The following is a 19826-nucleotide window of genomic DNA, read 5'->3' as shown; positions in this document are numbered from 1 at the left end:
CAAATGCGGTTATATCTTAGAGCTTGGCTGTAGACAATGGATTGTGTGGTGTGTCCTGGATGGAAGCTGGAGGCATGTAGGTAAGTGTAGCGGTCAGTAGGTTTCCGGTATAGGGTGGTATTTATGTGACCATCGCTTATTAGCACAGTAGTGTCCAGGAAATAGACCGCTTGTGTGGATTGATCTAGGCTGAGGTTGATGGTGGGATGGAAATTATTGAAATCACGGTGAAATTCCTCAAGGGCTTCTTTTCCATGGGTCCAGATGATGAAGATGTCATCAATGTAGCGCAAGTAGAGTAGGGGCATTAGGGGACGAGAGCTAAGGAAGCGTTGTTCTAAGTCAGCCATAAAAATGTTGGCATATTGTGGGGCCATGCGGGTACACATAGCAGTGTCGCTGACTTGAAGGTATATATTGTCCCCAAATGTGAAATAGTTGTGGGTGAGGACAAAGTCACGAAGTTCAGCCACCAGGTTAGCTGTGACATTATCGGGGATACTCTTCCTGATAGCTTGTAGTCCATCTTTGTGTGGAATATTGGTGTAGAGGGCTTCTACGTCCATAGTGGCCAGGATGGTGTTTTCTGGAAGATTACCGATGGATTGTAGTTTCCTCAGGAAGTCAGTGGTGTCTCGAAGATAGCTGGGAGTGCTGGTAGCGTAGGGTCTGAGGAGAGAGTCCACATAACCAGACAAGCCTGATGTTAGGGTGCCAATGCCTGAGGTGATGGGGCGTCCAGGATTTCCAGGTTTATGGATCTTGGGTAGCAAATAGAATACCCCTGGTCGGGGTTCTAGGCATGTGTCTGTACAGATTTGTTCCTGTGCTTTGTCAGGGAGTTTTTTTAGCAGATGGTGTAGTTTCTTTAGGTAATCCTCAGTGGGATCAGAGGATAATGGCCTGTAGAATGTGGTGTTCTGAGGAGAAAAAGTTCAAAGAAAAATATCCCCAGGTTTTGTTATGCTCTTATATTACTCTTAACAAGACTAATTCAGACTTATCAGAAAGTCTAATTTAGTGCATCTGTCTATTATCTTTTTCGTTCTATGGCACTACAGTGAGTATTATGATTTGAAATGCCAGCCTCAGACTAGCAAATAAACTTGTGTAGAAAATGATATTGAAAGATCAGGGCAGAGCTCATTGCCATCACGCTCTGTTGCCTCCATGTTCTTACATTTTAAGAGATATGAATCTTAAATACAGAAATAAGAGATCTGTCATTCTAGTCTCCAAGGCTTGCTCTCTCACTCTCTGGACTTCTGCTACAATTGGTTTCCATTCTCTAGCCAAATCTGACTGGAACTCTAGAAGAGATGATCTCTTAGTTGTTGCCTTTTGACATGCTTCTACCAAAACCCCTAATCCCCCTGATTCTAAATTTGATATTGCCAGCTAAATTGATGGAAGAATCCTTGCAGCAAGGAATGGAGATATCCCATCTCCTAGAACTGGAAGGGACCTTGAAGGTCATCAAGTCCAGCCCCCTGCCTTCACTAGCAGGACCAAGTACTGATTTTGCCCCAGATCCCCAAGTGGCCCCCTCAAGGATTGAACTCACAATCCTGGGTTTAGCAGGCCAATGCTCAAACCACTGAGTTACCCCTCCCCTGGTCTCTGTCTTTATTTGGAGAGAATGTGGCTTCATCAAGCTGCCTCTTCCCTACAGTTCCACTTCTCAGGGCCTTGTGGATGCTGATCAACAAGAAAAACCTCTTTGCTACCAACTAAGCTATGATAAGGGATTTCATTAATTATGTATGCCACAATTGGCCAAACTCAGAACACAGATCTTAAAACTGGTCCCTTGTTACAGATCTTCTGTATATCTTGGTCTCTTGTGAAGGGGGTCCAAAGTGAGGGAGTGTTTTAAGGCTATCATAATGGGTAGAGGGGAACTCTAATATTCAGTCAATGGTCATCAGCTGAACTGATTGAATTGGTTGGGTTTCAGATAGACCCCTTGCCCTGACTGGAGAAAAGATGATCTGTGGCCTCAAATCAGAAGAGGTAAGGTGTGACCATAACAAAAGTCTAATCCTCATCCACTCAGATACCCAATCCAGCATCAAAACCAGATGGAGATTATTGCTGGTTTTGTGCGCTGAGCCAGAAATTACCCTGGGCAGTTCCACATTGACAAGTTGACCATTAAAATATGAATCATCTTAGAGGGAAATCTAGGGTGCATCCTATTCACCAACACTAATAGTGGGGAGATGCTTAAAATAGGATGACATATGTAAAATGGAAACACTAACAGGTATCCATTGCTACTGCACCCACTGCAATGGATAATTTCTACATAATTTCTTAATCTGATCACCAATGTCATTAATCAATACTGCCTATGAAAGACATTTTGAAAAAAACAGATACCAACTTTCATGTTCTGCAGAAGTCAGCAGCTTCAGTGACCAAAAGAATGAAATGAGGAGTTAATTGCATAGATATCAAATATTTTAATAGTGTTGCTTGACTATGACTTGAAATTAATCATTAAAAAAGAGATTAAAGGAGAGAAGTTAGGAGGAAACACTTAACTGGACTATTAGTTCACTCAAATATTGGGTCCCAATCCCTCTCTTCATAAAGCAAAGTACTGTATTGAACCTCTATGTCACATGGCCTTTTGGGACCATTGAGCAAACTTCCAGGCAAATATAGATAGGGTTACCATTCGTCCGGATTCCCCCGGACATGTCCGGCTTTTAGAGTTAAAAATAGCGTCTGGGGGGAATTTGTAAATATCTGGACTTCCCCCCCGCCCCCCATGCAGAGCGCACGCAGCTAACAGGACAGCCGGCCGGATGGTGCCATTTACATGGGGCTCAGACAGCCAGAGAGACCCCTCCTCCACTTCCCCCTTCTCTCCCCTGCAGCTGAGAGCACTCCCTCCCTCCCTCCCTGCATTCGCAGATCACCAGCCAGCCGTTCGCACCGGCAGTCTGGAGCTCTCCCCCTGCTCCTCCTCCCTGGCACGCTGGTCTGAGCGGCAGGGTAAGGGGGCCAGGGGGTCGGAGAAGGGGCAGGGAGGTTCTGGTGCGGGCAGTCAAGAGACAGGGAGCTGGGGGGGGTCGGGAGTTCGGGGGGGTTTCTGGGGGGGGTGTGGATAAGGTTTTGGGCAGTTGGTACAGGTAGGGGGTAGGGTCCGGGGGGGCAGTTAGGGTGGGGGGGTCTCAGGAGGGGGCAGTTAGGGGACAAGGAACAGGCTCTCTTAATGGCTCTCCATGCGTCTCTGGACCCTCTCAGCTGTCGGGCTTGGACGGAAACATTGCCTGAGGGTAGTGAGAGAATGGGTTATCGGTGAGGTGGGGGTGGGCGTGAGCCCGGTCAATAGGGGCAACCCCTACCAAGATCTGAGCCTTTTCTCACACGCCTGTTAGAGCTCGACATTATGCTGTTTGGGACCCCTCTTTGAGGAAAGCCTCTGGATTGCAAGTCCAACCGCTACCTCCTCGTGGTGAGAGTCGGTAACTGGCTTGGATAGCCAGGCGGATTGTGGAGGACGAACCCACATCCCACATTCAGTGGGGTGTGGGACGGGGTTGCGCAGCCCCATATGGTGCCACATGGATGCCCCCCTGGTAAGGGTAGCCTCCCCCAGGTACGGGTTGACTCCCCCTGGTAAGGGTTAGATTCCCCCAGGCACGGGTTAGTTTCCCCCAGGCACGGGTTAGTTTCCCCCTGGAAAGGGTAAGTTTCCCCCAGGTACGGGTTAGTTTCCCCCTGGAAAGGGTTAGTTTCCCCCTGAGAAGGGTAAATCTTTTAGCTATGGAAAAAAGTAATTTATATTTTTATACCTGATTGGCGCTGGACCGGGTTAATAACGCCGCCGCTGTTGGTTTTGATGCCCCGGCTGACAGTGTTAAATATATTAGGGGTGTGATCAGGGTTGCTGGACCAATGGATAAAATGGTGTGGACTATAATGAAGTCTCATGAGCATGAGAGTGAGAATCAAGTCCTCCCAGTGGAGCATGGAGAGGAGGTAGAGGAGAATGTTTGTGATGATCATGGTGAGGAGATTTTATCTATTTTACCGATGGTTTTTACAAGGGACACTTTTAATGATTTAACTATGGACAGTTTTAATCCAGATTTTAAGTATTTTAAGTACATTTGATGGTCCATATGTTAGGGAATCGGGATATCTTAATGCTCATTTAGTTAATGGGTCTAGTTTATTAAATAGTTTTAGACCAAGTACTGATTTTAATAGGGATCGTAATAAGGATCTTAACAGTACTGGTAGTAATATAAATATATTAGAAAGTAGTTCGTGGAAGGATGGGGTTTTTTATTTAGAGTATCCCGTTGATAGTTTTAATTGTCCAATATGTCCCCAGATATTACCAACATTTGGTAAATGGGCCAAACACATTAATGTGGTTCATAAAAGTAAAGCCATACAAGTTGTATGTAGTAAATGTGGAAAATCTTCTCAATATCATAATATAGCTTGCCACTACCCCAAGTGCATACCCAAGAAGGCGGATACCCCAATGAAGAGCCATACGTGCTCGGTCTGTGGGCTTGGTTTTCATACTAGATCTGGATTGAGCCAACACTGTAGACATAGACACCCTGCTGTGAGGAATGAGCAAAGAAAAGAAGATATGGCTGCTAAAAGTAAGATCAAAGAGGGATTGACTAGATCTCGTATATGGACCAAAGATGAGGTTGCGCAGCTTATACAGTTGGAAAGGAAATATATTGGGAAAAGGAATATAAATAAATGTATTGAGAGCGAGATGAGGACCAAAACGAATAAACAAATATCAGATAAAAGACGAGAATTAGCAAAGAAGAAGTTAGTGGTAACAGGAGATAGGGAGGAAGTGACTGAGGTAGAGGACATTAGAGTAAATATATTAGAAATTCCGCCCCCAAGAGAGAGGATTTTCCCACTAAAAGGACATCCAGAAGTGGATTTAGTGGAGAAAATATGTAAACAGGGAAAACAAAGTAGGGAGGGAAGAGAAATAATAAATAGTTATTAAAGGAGGATTTAACAAAATCTCTCGGATGGGCAATGTTGGAAAAATTATGTTATTCATTAGTAGAGGGAAAGGACCCTAGAAATGAAAGTCAAATAGAGTTGAGGAATAAAGGAAAAGGGAAGATGAGAAAGGAGGGGAGAAGGAAGCAATTTAATGCAATTAGGAGATATGCTACAAAGAAAGCTAAGTATAAATTCTATCAACAATTATTTGATAAGGATAGAAGAAGATTGACTTGCATTATAATGGGAGAGCCAGATAAGGCTAAGTGTGCTATCCCTATGAAAGAAATTGAGGAATACTATGTAAATATTTTGGGAACAATTGGACATGGTAATATGATAGGGTGGCCATCATCCACAGAGAATGCGGATAATGATATATTAATGACTCCGATCTCTGTGGATGAGATTAGAATAGCTTTAAGAGAAATAAGAAAAGATAGTGCTCCTGGCCCAGATAAAGTAAAAGTGAGCAATTTGTGGGATATTTTTAATTTAGACTCCTTAATACTTACAAAAATTTTTAATATATGGTTTCTAAATAGACAGGTACCAGATGAATTTAAGAAAAATAGAACGATTTTAATACCAAAGACACAAGATGAGGAGGAAATGAAGAAGTTAACATCTTGGAGACCATTGACAATTGGCTCAGTTTGGATTAGAATCTATACCAAAATATTAGCAAAAAGACTGGTGGAAACAGTTAAGATATGTAGTAGATAAAAAGGGTTTATATCCGCCCCTGGGTGTGAGGAAAATATTGCTATATTAGATAATTTGATTAAAGGGGCTAAACGAAATGGGAATGAAATTGCAATAGTGTTCGTAGATCTGGCTAAAGCATTTGATTCTGTGGGACACGGACATATAATAGCCGGGTTGAGAAGATTTGGTATAGATGAACATTTTATAGATATTATTAGGGACCTTTATGATAATTGCACAACTAGGGTATGGGTGGGTGATGAAGCTACTGAGTCTATTTTAATTAGGAGGGGGGTCAAGCAGGGTGACCCGTTGTCCCCAATTTTGTTTAATATTGCTATGGATCCCCTTTTAACTAGATTAGAAGTAGAAGGAAGTGGTTTTTATGTTAAGGGTAATAGTGTCATGTCATTGGCTTTTGCCGATGATGTGGCAATTTTAAGTAGCTCATATAAAGGAATGATCAAAAATTTGGGTATTTTAGAGGAGTTTTGTAAAAATACTATCTCTCTGTTAATGTGAAGAAAACGAAAGGCTTTCATATTTTAACTAAACATAAAACCTATGTAGTTAATCCTAAGGATAATTGGCAGATAGGGTCAGAGGAGATTGAATATGTTCAACCAGGGGATTTTGAAAAATATTTAGGGGCTAGAATAGATCCCTGGATAGGTGTAGGGGGACCGGTACTTAAAGAAAAATTGAAAGATTGGAGTGAGAATTTAATTAAGGCCCCATTAAAACCGGCCCAAAAATATTAATTTTACAGACATACATCTTACCGAAGCTATTTTATAATCTTCTTTTAATAGAACCCCCTTTTAATCTTTTAGACGATCTTGATGTGTTAGTTAGAAAAATAGTTAAAGAGATTTTACATTTACCTCAGTGTACCACAGATGGGATATTTTATTCTAGAGGTAGGGATGGTGGTTTAGCTCTCACTAAGTTTAGTGTGCAAATCCCAAATATGTTAATTCGTAAATGGAGGAGACATATTGTCTCGAGAGATGATTGGATGGACCTATCTTATCTATATGCAGGAGAAAATCTTGTGGATAAAATATTGTCATTTAGTGCAGTAACATCTCATCCCAAGAAATGGAGGGAAGAGGAATTTTTAAGATGGTCGGAACTGAGATGTCAGGGAATAGGGATAAAATATTTTAAAAATGATTTAATTAGTAATTCGATTTTTAGAAACTCTAGTAAAGTTAAATCGTCAGCGTATATTGCAGCATTGCAGCTTAGGGCAAATATTTATCCTACTAGGGAGACATTAGCAAGAGGAAGAGGAGGTGTGAATGCTCTTTGTAGATGGTGCGGTAAAGTGCGGGAGACTGTTCCCCATATCTCAGGACAATGTTATAAGACTAAGAATGCTAGGATAAAAAGGCATAATAGAGTAGTGTCTGCAGTTGTAGATAAGGTTGGTAAATTAGGGTGGAAGGCAATGATAGAGCCCCATTTGAGAAATACTAAGGGTGAGTTAAGAAAGCCGGATATTATATTTATAAAAGGAGATACAGCAGTGGTGGTTGATGTTACAGTGCGATGGGAGGATAATGCCGGAAGTTTGGAACAAGCCCACAGTGAGAAGGTGGCTTATTATCTTGAGTTAGAGGAAGAAATTAAAAACTTAACGGGAGGTAAAAATATTCACTTCTTTGGTTTTGTGCTTGGGGCGCGTGGCAAGTGGAGTGAAGGTAATAATGATTTGTTACAATTATTGGGAATGGACAGAAGTAAAAATTTTAAGGAGAGTATATGTAGACTTGTTTTATATTCCACTATTGGTATGATGGCTATATATAGTGACAGGTAAAGATCCCAGAGTTTCCATTCCGTGTATCTTGCCAAAACTAAATTTTAGCTATTTTGGTTTCCATGCTCTAAATTTTCAAATTTTTAATATTGTTTTGAACGTTAACATATTTAGTGTTATTTAATATCTGTCCTTCAATAGAATGGTTTTAACTATATAATAAATACTTATTAATGGATGAAATTCCAATTTAAATTATTAGTTTATTTATTTTTTTTTAACTACTGGATGTGGATGCGGACTGGCCGCATATAATAACCAGGAAAGGGCAGGTAGTCACGCCTGTACATAAATAGGGGGTGGGGTTCTGGAGGGCAGTTAGGAGCAGGGGTCCCAGGAGGGGGCAGTCAGGGGACAAGGAGCGAGGGGGGGGTTGGGAGTTGTGGTGGGGCTGTCGGGGCAGGAGTGGGGAGAGGGATCGGAGCAGTCAATGGGACAGGGAGCAGAGGGGTTTAGATGGGTCAGGAGTTCTGGGAGGGGCTGTCAGGGGGTGGGGAGTGGTTGGCTGGGGCATGGGAGTCCCAGGGGTCTGTCTGGGGGTGTGGATAAGGGTTGGGGCAGTCAAGGGACAGGTAGGGGGTAGGGTTCTAGGGGGCCAGTTAGGATGGGGGGAGGGTCTCAGGAGGGGCAGTCAGGGGACAAGAGGCAGGGAGGCTTAGGTAGGGGGTGGAGTCCTGGGGGGGCAGTTAGGGGTAGGGTCCCAGGAGGGGTCAGTCAGGGGACAAGGAGCGGGGGGAGGGTTGGGGGTGCTGAGGGGGGTGGGAAGTGGGAGGGGCAGGGGCGGGGCCAGGGCAGGACGGGGCGGGGCTAGGGCAGGGCTCCTCCCGTCCTCTTTTTTGCTTGCTGAAATATGGTAACCCTAATATAGATGTCTGGCACATATATATATTACATTTCTGCAACTAGCTAGGAGATTAAAGAGGATCCCCACAATTATTGCTCAAATTGTCTATTTGATGAAATCCCTTCCTCAAGCTGAGTGCAGCATCTACTCTTCCTGTTCTCATCCCCTGATTCAGAGTCTCTTTGAGTCTGCTGCAGTTGTATCTTTGGGAAGCTTAATGTACATTTAAGGTATATTTAACATATAACATCTTCCATTAGATAAACATCAGTTATTTAGAAACATATTATGCTATACATATATAATTAATGTTTGTATCATGACACAATATACATTTATAAACCATTTTACATACTGTACAGAATCTATGTTCTTAGCTGTAACTGTCATCTCTGAGGCCTGGAAGGGGGGAGACCTAGATTCAGTGTCAAGGTCTGCATCTGATTCTCTGTATGATCTTGGGCAAACCACTTAAACTCTCTCTACCACATGTAGAAAGGAGTTGATGCATATTGTGTACAATATAGTAGCTCTCAAAGCACTTTTACAAAGATGAGTAAGTATTATAATTCTGATTCACGATGGAATAAATCCTGCCCCTTCCTCTTAAGCAGTGGAAGGCTTAGCTTTGCAGAGAAGGTGGAGTTGCTGTTTTGGGGCCCCACACAAAGGATGTGCAACTCCTACACAGCACAGAACCCTGACTCCTCTTTACAGGTGATGGGTGAGGGTAGACCATAGAAGGGCATAGAGAAGTATGATATGGATCTTCCAATCCTTCCTGTAGTAGGGGCCACACCAAGGGATAAAGAGGCTACTCCAGCCACTAGGCTGGAGCCTCCCTGGAGCTGCTCTGTAGTATTCATACCCCACATATATCTGTTCAGATGTACTAGCTAGGAATTTGGCTAAAAAAAAAGTTATATTAATAGTTTAGTTGTCTTTGATAACTGTAATAGTTAATCATTCAGACAGTCAAGCCACAGTCCATACGCTTTAATTTACAGGGAGCATGTTGCTTTTATTACATATGGTATAGTCCCATATTGGGAACCTGTCTCTAGCAGCTGATATCCCATATGAACTGAAATATATCAAGGCACGATAGATTAGTTAAGGCTAGTATCAGAGGGGTAGCCGTGTTAGTCTGAATCTGTAAAAAGCAACAGAGGGTCCTGTGGCACCTTTGAGACTAACAGAAGTATTGGGAGCATAAGCTTTCGTGGGTAAGAACCTCACTTCTTCAGATGCAAGACTTGCATCTGAAGAAGTGAGGTTCTTACCCATGAAAGCTTATGCTCCCAATACTTCTGTTAGTCTCAAAGGTGCCACAGGACCCTCTGTTAGTTAAGGCTAGTTTCTTAGCTAAGGCTTTTGGGGAAAATATGCACTATTTTCACTACCAAACAAAGGAAAGAACACTCCTTGGTTCCTATCATGTCCAAATCCCAGAGGAATCTGTTTTCTTTTTATTGAAAAAAAAACTTCAATACTGCAGCTATACTGTACTGGGTAACAAGGGCCTTGAATCAGCAAAGTATCTAAGCACATGCCTAACTTTTAAGCATGTGAGCAGCCCCATTAACCTCAGTGGAACTACTCGGGTAACTAAAAGTATGTACACATAATACATAAAATGTGTTTGATTCTTCACTGCCTTGCATCTTATGTAGCTTAGAATGTCTTGACAATTAGAAAAATGTGTCCATATAATTTTGAAAAAAGTCAGAACAATTCTGACATCCCCTCCCCCACCACCACCATCTGTGATGTAGTCACGAACAATTATGGAAAGTTGAGGGCAAAGTGGGTTATTTCTGACTGAGTTGGGTTTTTCATTTCTTTTCACTTTGCTGACGTGATAATGACCATACAAGGTGCAATGGAGTGCAGAACTGGGCCTAAAATAAACTATATATTAGGTCTGCTTCACCACTGTTACACTAGTTTTACACCTGTAACTACAGAGAAAGCAAAGGAGTTAAATGGTGTAAAATTGGTGTAACCGGTGAATCAGGCCCACTTTATATATTGCAACTTTGTGAGGGACAGATCTCTATCTTCTGAAAAGAGGGCAAGAATTTTATTAAAATCAATTGACAGTACCTGAAGTACAGTATTTATATAAAATGCATACATTAACTCTAACTTGACTATGGAGAGTTGACTGTCTAATATGACTAAGGGTACGTCTACAGGATGAAATTAATTCAAAGTTATTTTATTTAAATTTCCAGAATCGAGTTCTTACATTCGATGTTATGTGTCCCCACTAAAGCGTGTGAATTTGGTGGAGTGTGTCCACAGTACTGAGGCTAGCATTGAATGTCGGAGCGGTGCACTGTGGTAGCTATCCCACAGTTCCCGCGGTCTCTGCCACCCATTGGAAATGTGGGTTAAGCTCCCAGTGCATGATGGGGCAGAAACATTCTCGCGGGTTTTTCTGGGTGTGTGCCGTCACTCGCTCCTTTCTGTGTGAAAGCTACGGCAGATGCCATACTGCCAGCAGACAGTGCAGCACGGTGCACCGCCTGTCTCCTGGTATGTTGAATCCACTTTGAATGTCCTTGGCCACCATGAACAGAGCCACACAGCTTCCACCGCTTTTTCCATGTTGTCTGTCCTGAGCTCCCATGGAAGCTACAGAAGGCAACAATTCCCCGCCGTTTCTCGGCCATTGTCAACAGAGACGCACAGTTTCCGCCGCAAACTCTGCTCTCACCGCTTTTTCCATGTTATCGGTCCTGGGCTCCTGTGGAAGCTACAGAAGACAACCATTTACCGCCTTTTATTGGCCATCTTGAACCGAACCGTTCATTTCGTGCTCTTTTGCAAGGATTACCCGTGCAGGCGCCATTGCGTGGCAAACGTGGAGCCTGCTCAGATCTCTGCTGCAGTTTTGACCATTGTAAATACCGCGTGCATTATCCAGCAGTATGTTCAGTACCTGCAAAACCGGGCGAGGAAGCGACAACAGTGTGATTACTATACTGATGAGGACATGGACACAGACATTCCTAGATGCATGGCGTGTGGTCATTGGGAGATCATGGTGGCATTGGGCCAGGTTCATGCTGTGGAACGCCGATTTGGGGCCCGAGAAACAAGCACAGACTGGTGGGTTCGCATAGTGTTGCAGGTCTGGGATGATTCCCAGTGGCTGCAAAACTTTTATATGCGTAGGGCCTCTTTCATGGAACTTTGTGACTTGCTGTCCCCTGCCCTGAAGCACAAAGACACCAAAATGAGACCAGACCTCACCATTGAGAAGCGAGTGGCCATAGCACCGTGGAAGCTTGCAACGTCTGACAGCTACCGGTCAGTCGGGAATCAGTTTGGAGTGAGCAAATCTACTGTAGGGGCTGCTGTGCTGCAAGTAGCCAACACAATCATTGACCAGCTGCTATCAAGGGTAGTGACTTTTGGAAATGTGCAGACCACTGTGGATGGCTTCAATGCGCTGGGGTTCCCTAACTGCGGCAGGGTGATAGACGGAACACATATCCCCATCTTGGCCCTGGCACACCGTGGCAGCCAGTGCATAAACCGCAAGGGGTACTTTTCCATGGTACTGCAAGCACTGGTGGATCACAAGGGACGTTTCACCGACATCAACGTGAGCTCTCCGGGAAAGGTGCATGACACTCGCATCTTCAGGAACTCTGGTCTGTTTGAACAGCTGCAGCAAAGGACTTACTTCCCAGACCAGAAAATTACTGTTGGGGATTTTGAAATGCCTATAGTTATACCCGAGGACCCAGCCTACCCCTTAATGCCATGGCTCATGAAGCCATACACAGGCACACTGGACAGTAGTTAGGAGCAGTTCAACTATAGGCTGAGCAAGTGCAGAATGGTGGTGGAATGTACTTTTGGACGTTTGAAAGGGCGCTGGTGCAGTTTACTGACTCGGTTAGATCTCAGCACAACCAATATTCCAATTGCAATTGCTGCTTGTTGTGTGCTCCACAATATCTGTGAGAGTAAGGGGGAGACTTTTATGGTGGGGTGGGAGGTTGAGGCAACTCGCCTGGCTGCCAATTTTGCACAGTCAGACAACTGGGCGATTAGAAGAGTGCAGCAGGGCACGCTGCGCATCAGAGAAGCTTTGAAAGTCAGTTTCATGACAGGCCAGGCTATGGTGTGACAGTTGTTTGTTTCTCTTGAAGATACCCGCACCCTATATATATATATATGAAAGGAAATAAAGTCAAAATTGTTTAAAAACTGTTCTTTATTATTTGATGCACAACACATTGAGAGAAATTAGAAGGTAGACTGGGGGCGGGGAGGGTTGGCTTAGGGGTGTGGTGGTGGAGGAGGGAAGGAAAGTCCAGAAAGCAAATCAAAAGTTTGCATATGCCAGCTTTCTGGTGCTTGGGCAATCCTCTGTTGAGTGTGTGGGTCCCTGTAGCCTCCCCCTCATGTTCTTGGGCATCTGGGTGAGGAGGCTATGGAACTTGGGGAGGAGGGAGTTTGATTATACAGGGGCTCCAGCGGAAGTCTGTGGTCTTGCTGCCTTTCCCACATTAGATCAACCACACATCAGAGCATGTCAGTTTGCTCCCCCATGAGCTTGACCATAGCGTCCTGCCTGCTCTCATCACGTGCCTCCCTCCTCTTTTTGTGTTCCTGTAATGCTTTACGGGACTCCGCAATTGTTTGCCTCCACGCATTCAGCTGGGCCCTATCAGTGCGGGAGGACTGCATGAGCTTGGCGAAGGCGTCGTCCCAAGTTTGTTTTTTCGCCTTCTAATCTGGACCAGCCTCTGGGATGGAGTAGATAGGGGCCACGTTGAAACATATGCACCTGCGGGAGGAGAAAAAGGGAGGGTAGTATTTTAAAAAATACATTGGAGAGAACAAAGGGGGCACTTTGGTATGAGTAAGCCTTCACACACGGCCGGGCAACAGAATTCATCTTGCAGGCAGCCCCTAGGGGCACGCAGGGTTCTGCTTCTTCTACATTCATTTCAATGCTTTCAAACTGCTGGGCCCCCTTTCCCACAGCAAGCAATGCCTGGTGGGTTTGCCATATAAAAGGAGGGCCTACGGGCTCTCTGGGATGATCACTGCACACAACAACCTCCCCCTCCCCCAGCCACCGTGTGGCTCCAATCAGGCTCAGAGCAGGGATGAACTGAGCCATTTACTCTAAGCACGGCTGGGTTCCCCCCCGCCTCCGCCCCCCACCGTGTGGCTCCGATCAGGCTCTCACTCACCAGAAGTACCTTCTCCAGGGTCATGGAACAGGAGCCCGCCTTGGGAGTGAGGGGAGGCTATTGGATCCAGCGTTAAGATTAGTTCCTGGTTAGGGAGGAAAACGGATTCCCCACTTGCCGCGTGTGCACTGTCCTCCTCCTCCTCGCTCCGTGCAACTCTCCCCTTGCAGGTGTCCACGGACAGTGGTGGGATAGTGGTGGCATCACCCCCCATAATTGCATGGAGCTCATGGTAAAAGCGGAATGTATGGGGCTGTGACCCAAAGCGCCCGTTTGCCTCCCTGGCTTTTTGGTATGCGTGCCTGAGCTCCTTGATTTTTGTACGACACTGGTCTGTGTCCCTGGAGTAGCCTCTTTCCGTCATGGTCCTGGAGACTTTAGCATAGTTATTTGCGTTCCTTTTTTTGGAATGTAGTTCTGCCATAATAGACTCGTCTCCCCAGCATGCGATGAGATCCATTACCTCCCGCTTGGACCATGCTGGAGCTCGTCTGCGAATCTGGGACTGCATGATCTCCTGTGATGGTCGACTCTGCATGGTTGCCTGTGATGGTGGACTGTCCTGATGGTCACCTGTGCTGCTGGTGACCAAACAGGAAATGAAATTCAAAAGTTCCCAGGGCTTTTCCTGCCCACCTGGCTAGTGCATTGGAGTTGATTGTGTTGACCAGAGAGGTCACAAGGGAGCATCCTGGGACAGCTCCCGGAGGCCAATAACGTCAAATTGCATCCACAATACCTTTAACCTGGGATTGCGATCTCGATTTAAGCACTACTCCACTTGCCGAGGTGGAGTACAGAAATCAAATTAAAGAGCCCTTTAAATAATAAAAAAAAATGTTTTGTCATGTGGACGGAATCTTTTTTTTTTTTTTCGAAATAACTCGGCTAATTCCGAAATAACAGGCTAGTGTAGACCAGGCCTAAGTTTTTATTTTATTTCTTCTTGTGCAACATTTACAATCCTACCACTGCATTTTTGTTCAGATTGAAAGCATTTGTTGGCAACATCCTAGCTGTGGCAGGAATATAGGTATTTGGCTGGTAAGTAATAGGATAGTCTTGTACTCTGGGACACGAAATATTGACAAGCATAGGAAGCCCACCAGATATGTGGATTTGAGCAGGCTGATTTCTGTTGTAGAAGTTTTAGGGAAATGTGCCGTGTGTGGCGGGTCTGATGTAATAGTTGTTTAGGGTGGTTACATTTGGAAATAAAGCAAGTTTATTTTTCTGTATTAACTTTCCTGCTATACATAAAATGAGGAAATTGCAAGCTTCTGTATCATTCCAACTATTGATAATGGCTAATCTATAAAATATGGGATGGTAGGAAGTCTCTCTGGTACATATTTAATTAACTTACATTGGTTGGGGTTAGATTCTACAAGGGATTCATTACAACATGTATGCACCACTTACATAGAACTCTCTTGTATTCACTATTGAATAAAATGTCTACCATTAAATGCAAATGAACAAGAATGTACATTTTTTTCTGATTTAAGCCCCTTTTCCAATCTTTGTATCATTGGTGACAAAAGAATATACCATGCTGTCAAAGGATGGGTCTTTACTAATCTGTTTGTGCACTTATACTTTCCTTGCTACTAGTAATAGTATAGAAGGTTTCTTTGGCCATAAGGCTAGAGCCATTGTGAGTACATGCCTGAACCAGAGCCCATTGACATGCACTGCACTTTTTTTCCATTGATTTCAGTGTGGCTTTTTTATAAGGCCCTATGTCCATGGGGAGCTGAGTATCTCTGAACATAATATCTGCACTCCCAAAGTTAGAGCAGATAAGTGACTGCAACCCTCATTGCACTGAGTCTGCCAGTCAAGATTTACCACACTGACTCATGGCATCCCTCTTTATGAGAGGTGAAGTCTATAGATAAGCAAGGTTCACCATGGAAGTAAGGTGAATGAGTACATTATTTCATCAATATGAGTGGCAGTTATTAAATTCCCTTATATCTCTATCCTGGGCCACTCTGCTATAGTACTGTTATCTTCAGACAGTCTACTCTTATTCAAAAATTTATCAAAATGAAGTATTCAGTAATAGCTGGTAATTATGTAAACAATCTGCACTTATGATTTTCTTGTATGTAACCTGTAAACATTGCTATGAATTAACCTGTTCTCCTATTTACAATTAAAGCATTTGGTTTACTGAATTACCCCTGGATGATATTATCTTCCTTTTGAGGAATATTAAATTTAGAGTTAACAGAAGAGCAAGAAGTAATAAGACACAAAATTGCAGTTGATGGTGGTTATAATACATTATCTGTATTACAATAATGCCAAAGATACCAATCCGGTTTCAGGCCCTGCTTACTAGGATCCGTATAAACATGTAGTAAAAATCAGTCCTTGCCTCAAGGAATTTAAATCTTGGTTAATAGCAAGCTATAAGTAGATGAAACAAGCATGTGATGGGGATTGGTGAGAGGGAAGATGAGTTAACAAGAATATGAATGTGTTTTCTCCTTTATACACTAGCTTTGCACATAATGTTAGTTTAAAAGAAATAATCCTTCATCATGGGAGCAAGTTGTGGATATCAGGTTAGAAGTTGTAGAGAAGAACATAATCGTAGATATTTGTGGTCTAGATATTCATTATATGTGACTTTTACCTCTATCCTCATCTTTAATTTAATCAGATATCAATTGAAGTTGACTGGACTAGCTATATTCAGCTTCATATTATCTCAGTGCAAACCCTAATGGAAGGGCTGCTGGCAGGGTGATAACCTAATGACACACACTTTTGTGTGGGCATTGGTGCCACTCATTAATGACCCAATAATGCATGGCAAGGGTAAATTATTTTTTAGTATTTACTATTACAGCAGATGAAAACTGGTATGAGGAATCAGAAATAAGAGGGTATCTAATGGCTCAGTGCTGCTCCCATTTAAGTTAACAGCAAAACTTCCATTGTCTTCAACTTGAAGAGATCTGGCTCTGAGAGCAGTGATGAGAGGAGAGAGGAATATTTCTTAATTTTATTGTAAATGTTCTCTCTAGGTGTTCTGGTCACCATTCCAGCTGATTCTAAGCAAAGCAAATGATGTACTACAGATAGGCCTGTAGTATCCTCCTATTCCTACAACACTACCACCTAATGAAGTTATAGGACTCATGGGTTCTGAGAGACCTCTGATTGCAAGAATTTGGATTCTTCATGGGCATGTAGATGCCTTAAAATCTTCATTTCTGTTTAAAAAAATATTCTTTTAAACATAATCTGAATTATTTCAGGCCATTCCCAGACCTAGATCCTCTCGTTGTAGTTTGCAATGCTGTTCTCCAGCCACTTGATTTGTCCTCTCTGCATTTTAAGGAAACATTATTCTTGAGATACCTGTGGGTTCTTCAAGTTTAGAAATTAAATAAAAATGTAATCTTTCAAGTTTTAACTCAATAAAACTTTAACAGTGCTCAAGTGAAAAGCAGATTTCAATGACTAAGGGGAAGATCTAAATTACTGAAATATGGTTATATTGGATATACATTTTACTCAGTGGATGTAGGTTGAGGTGAAAAATGTTACCAGCATGAGTGAGAGATCAATCACAGCATGTAGAATTTTATCACTAAAGGGGAAAAAAATTGCCATGGTAAATGATTTATACTTCAAATCATAAAGTGGATTTCATGAAGTCACGCCTAAGCTTACCAGTGACTTGGAAATCATGCTATTGTTAAATTCAGGAGATGACATTACAAAATGATATATTGTAGTAATTATATTTTTTATTTTTTTTTGCTCTAAATCAATTAACATTAGTGTTTTCGATGGCAGGCCTTTATTTATGAAAACCAAACACTCAGCTCTCTCATAATTAACAAACTCATTATTTGAACTGCAAATCACTGGTGTGTAACACGTTGTCCATTTCTTTACAAGACTAACCGGGTTGTAAGATGTTGTTCCGCTATGTGGCTTGAGTAGGTCTCCCATCCTGGTAGACAAAAGCAATCCTGCTTTGCTGGTCTGAATAAGAGTGTTGTGACAAGTATGGAATTCTAGCACAAAGGGCTAGGTCCACAAAGGGATTTATGCACCTAACTAATTCTTTTGTGCCTAAATACAAAATTTAGATTTTTAAAACCCCTGCTCAACTGCCACCTAACCCTGTAGGCACCTAAAACCTAGGCACCTACATTTCTGCTGCAAAATTCCCTTAAATGCCTAAAAATCTACTGCTTGGCATGTGCACAGCCACCTCAGTCCTGGTATCTAAGCCCTGGTCTTCTCCCATGTATTGGGCTGCAGGTCCCAATCCAGCAGGGGGTCTCAGGGCCTGCCTTATGAATTAGGAACTGCACAAAGGGGGGGTGATGTTGCTGCCACTCTTATAACCTTTATTCAAGTGGTTAGAGCACTCACCCAGAATATGGGAAACCCACATGCAGTTAGAATCACAGACTTTAAGGTCAGAACAGATCATTATGATCATCTAGTCTGACCTCCTGCAAAACGCAGGCTACAGAATCTCACCCACCCACTCCTGTATCAAACCTGTGTTTGAGCCATTGAAGTCCTCAAATCATGGTTTAAAGACTTCAAGGGTGCCAAGAGTCTTCCAACAAGTGACCCGTGCCCCACGCTGCAGAGAAAGGTGAAAAACCCCCAGGGCCTCTGCCAATCTGCCCTGGAGGAAAATTCCTTCCTGACCCCAAATATGGCGATCAGCTAAACCCTGAGCATGTGGGCAAGATTCACCAGCCAGACACCCAGGAAAGAATTCTCGTAGTAACTTAGATCCCACCCCATTTAACATCCTATCACAAGCCATTGGGCATATTTACTGCTAATAGTCAAAGACCAATCTCATTATACCATCCCCTCCATAAGCTTATCAAGCTTAGTCTTGAAGCCAGATATGTCTTTTGCCCCCACTACTCCCCTTGGAAGGCTGTTCCAGAACTTCACTCCTCTGATGGTTAGAAACCTTCATTTAATTTCAAGTCTAAACTTCCTGATGGCCAGTTTATATCCATTTATTCTTGTGTCCACCTTGTTACTGAGCTTAAATAATCCTCTCCCTCCCTGGTATTTATTCCTCTGATATATTTGTAGAGAGCAATCATATCTCCCCTCAGCATTCTTTTGGTTAGGCTAAACAAGCCAAGCTCTTTGAGTCTCCTTTCATAAGACAGGTTTTCCATTCCTCAGATCATCCTAGTAGCCCTTCTCTGTACCTGTTCCAGTTTGAATTCATCCTTCCTAAACATGGAAGACCAGAACTGCACACAGTATTCCAGATGAGGTCTCACCAGTGCCGTGTAAAATGGTACTAACACTGCCTTATCTCTACTGGAAATACCTCGCCTGATGCATCCTAAGACTGCATTAGCTTTTTTCACGGCCATATCACATTGCCGGCTCATAGTCATCCTGTGATCAACCAATACTCTGAGGTCCTTCTCCTCCTCTGTTACTTCCAACTGATGCGTCCCTAGTTTATAACAAAAATTCTTGTTATTAATCCCTAAATACATGACCTTGCACTTTTTCATTATTAAATTTCATCCTATCAGTATTACTCCAGTTTACGAGGTCATCCAGATTTTCCTGTATGATATCCCGGTCCTTCTCTGTATTGGCAATACCTCCAGATTTGTGTCATCCACAAACTTTCTTAACACATTCCCACTTTTTGTGCCAAGGTCAGTAATAAAAAGATTAAATAAGATTGGTCCCAAAACCGATCCCCGAGGAACTCCACTAGTAACCTCCCTCCAGCCTGACAGTTCACCTTTCAGTATGACCCGTTGTAGTCTCCCCTTTAACCAGTTCCTTATCCACCTTTCAATTTTCATATTGATCCCCATCTTTTCCAATTTAGCTAATAATTCCCCATGTGAAACCGTATCGAATGCCTTACTGAAATTGAGGTAAATTAGATCCACTGCGTTTCCTTTGTCTAAAAAAATGTTACCTTCTCGAAGGAGGAGATCAGGTTGGTTTGGCATGATCTACCTTTTGTAAAACCATGTTGTAATTTGTCCCAATTACCATTGACCTCAATGTCCTTAACTACTTTCTCCTTCAACATTTTTTCCAAGACCTTACATACTACAGATGTCAAACTAACAGGCCTGTAGTTAACTGGATCACTTTTTCCCCCCTTTCTTAAAGATAGGAACTAAATTAGCAATTCTCCAATCATACGGCACAACCCCTGAGTTTATAGAGT

The sequence above is a fragment of the Malaclemys terrapin genome, chromosome 5, assembly GCF_027887155.1.
Source record: "Malaclemys terrapin pileata isolate rMalTer1 chromosome 5, rMalTer1.hap1, whole genome shotgun sequence".
NCBI classification, from domain to species: Eukaryota; Metazoa; Chordata; order Testudines; family Emydidae; genus Malaclemys; species Malaclemys terrapin.
Note: the sequence above shows the minus strand (reverse complement) of the source record.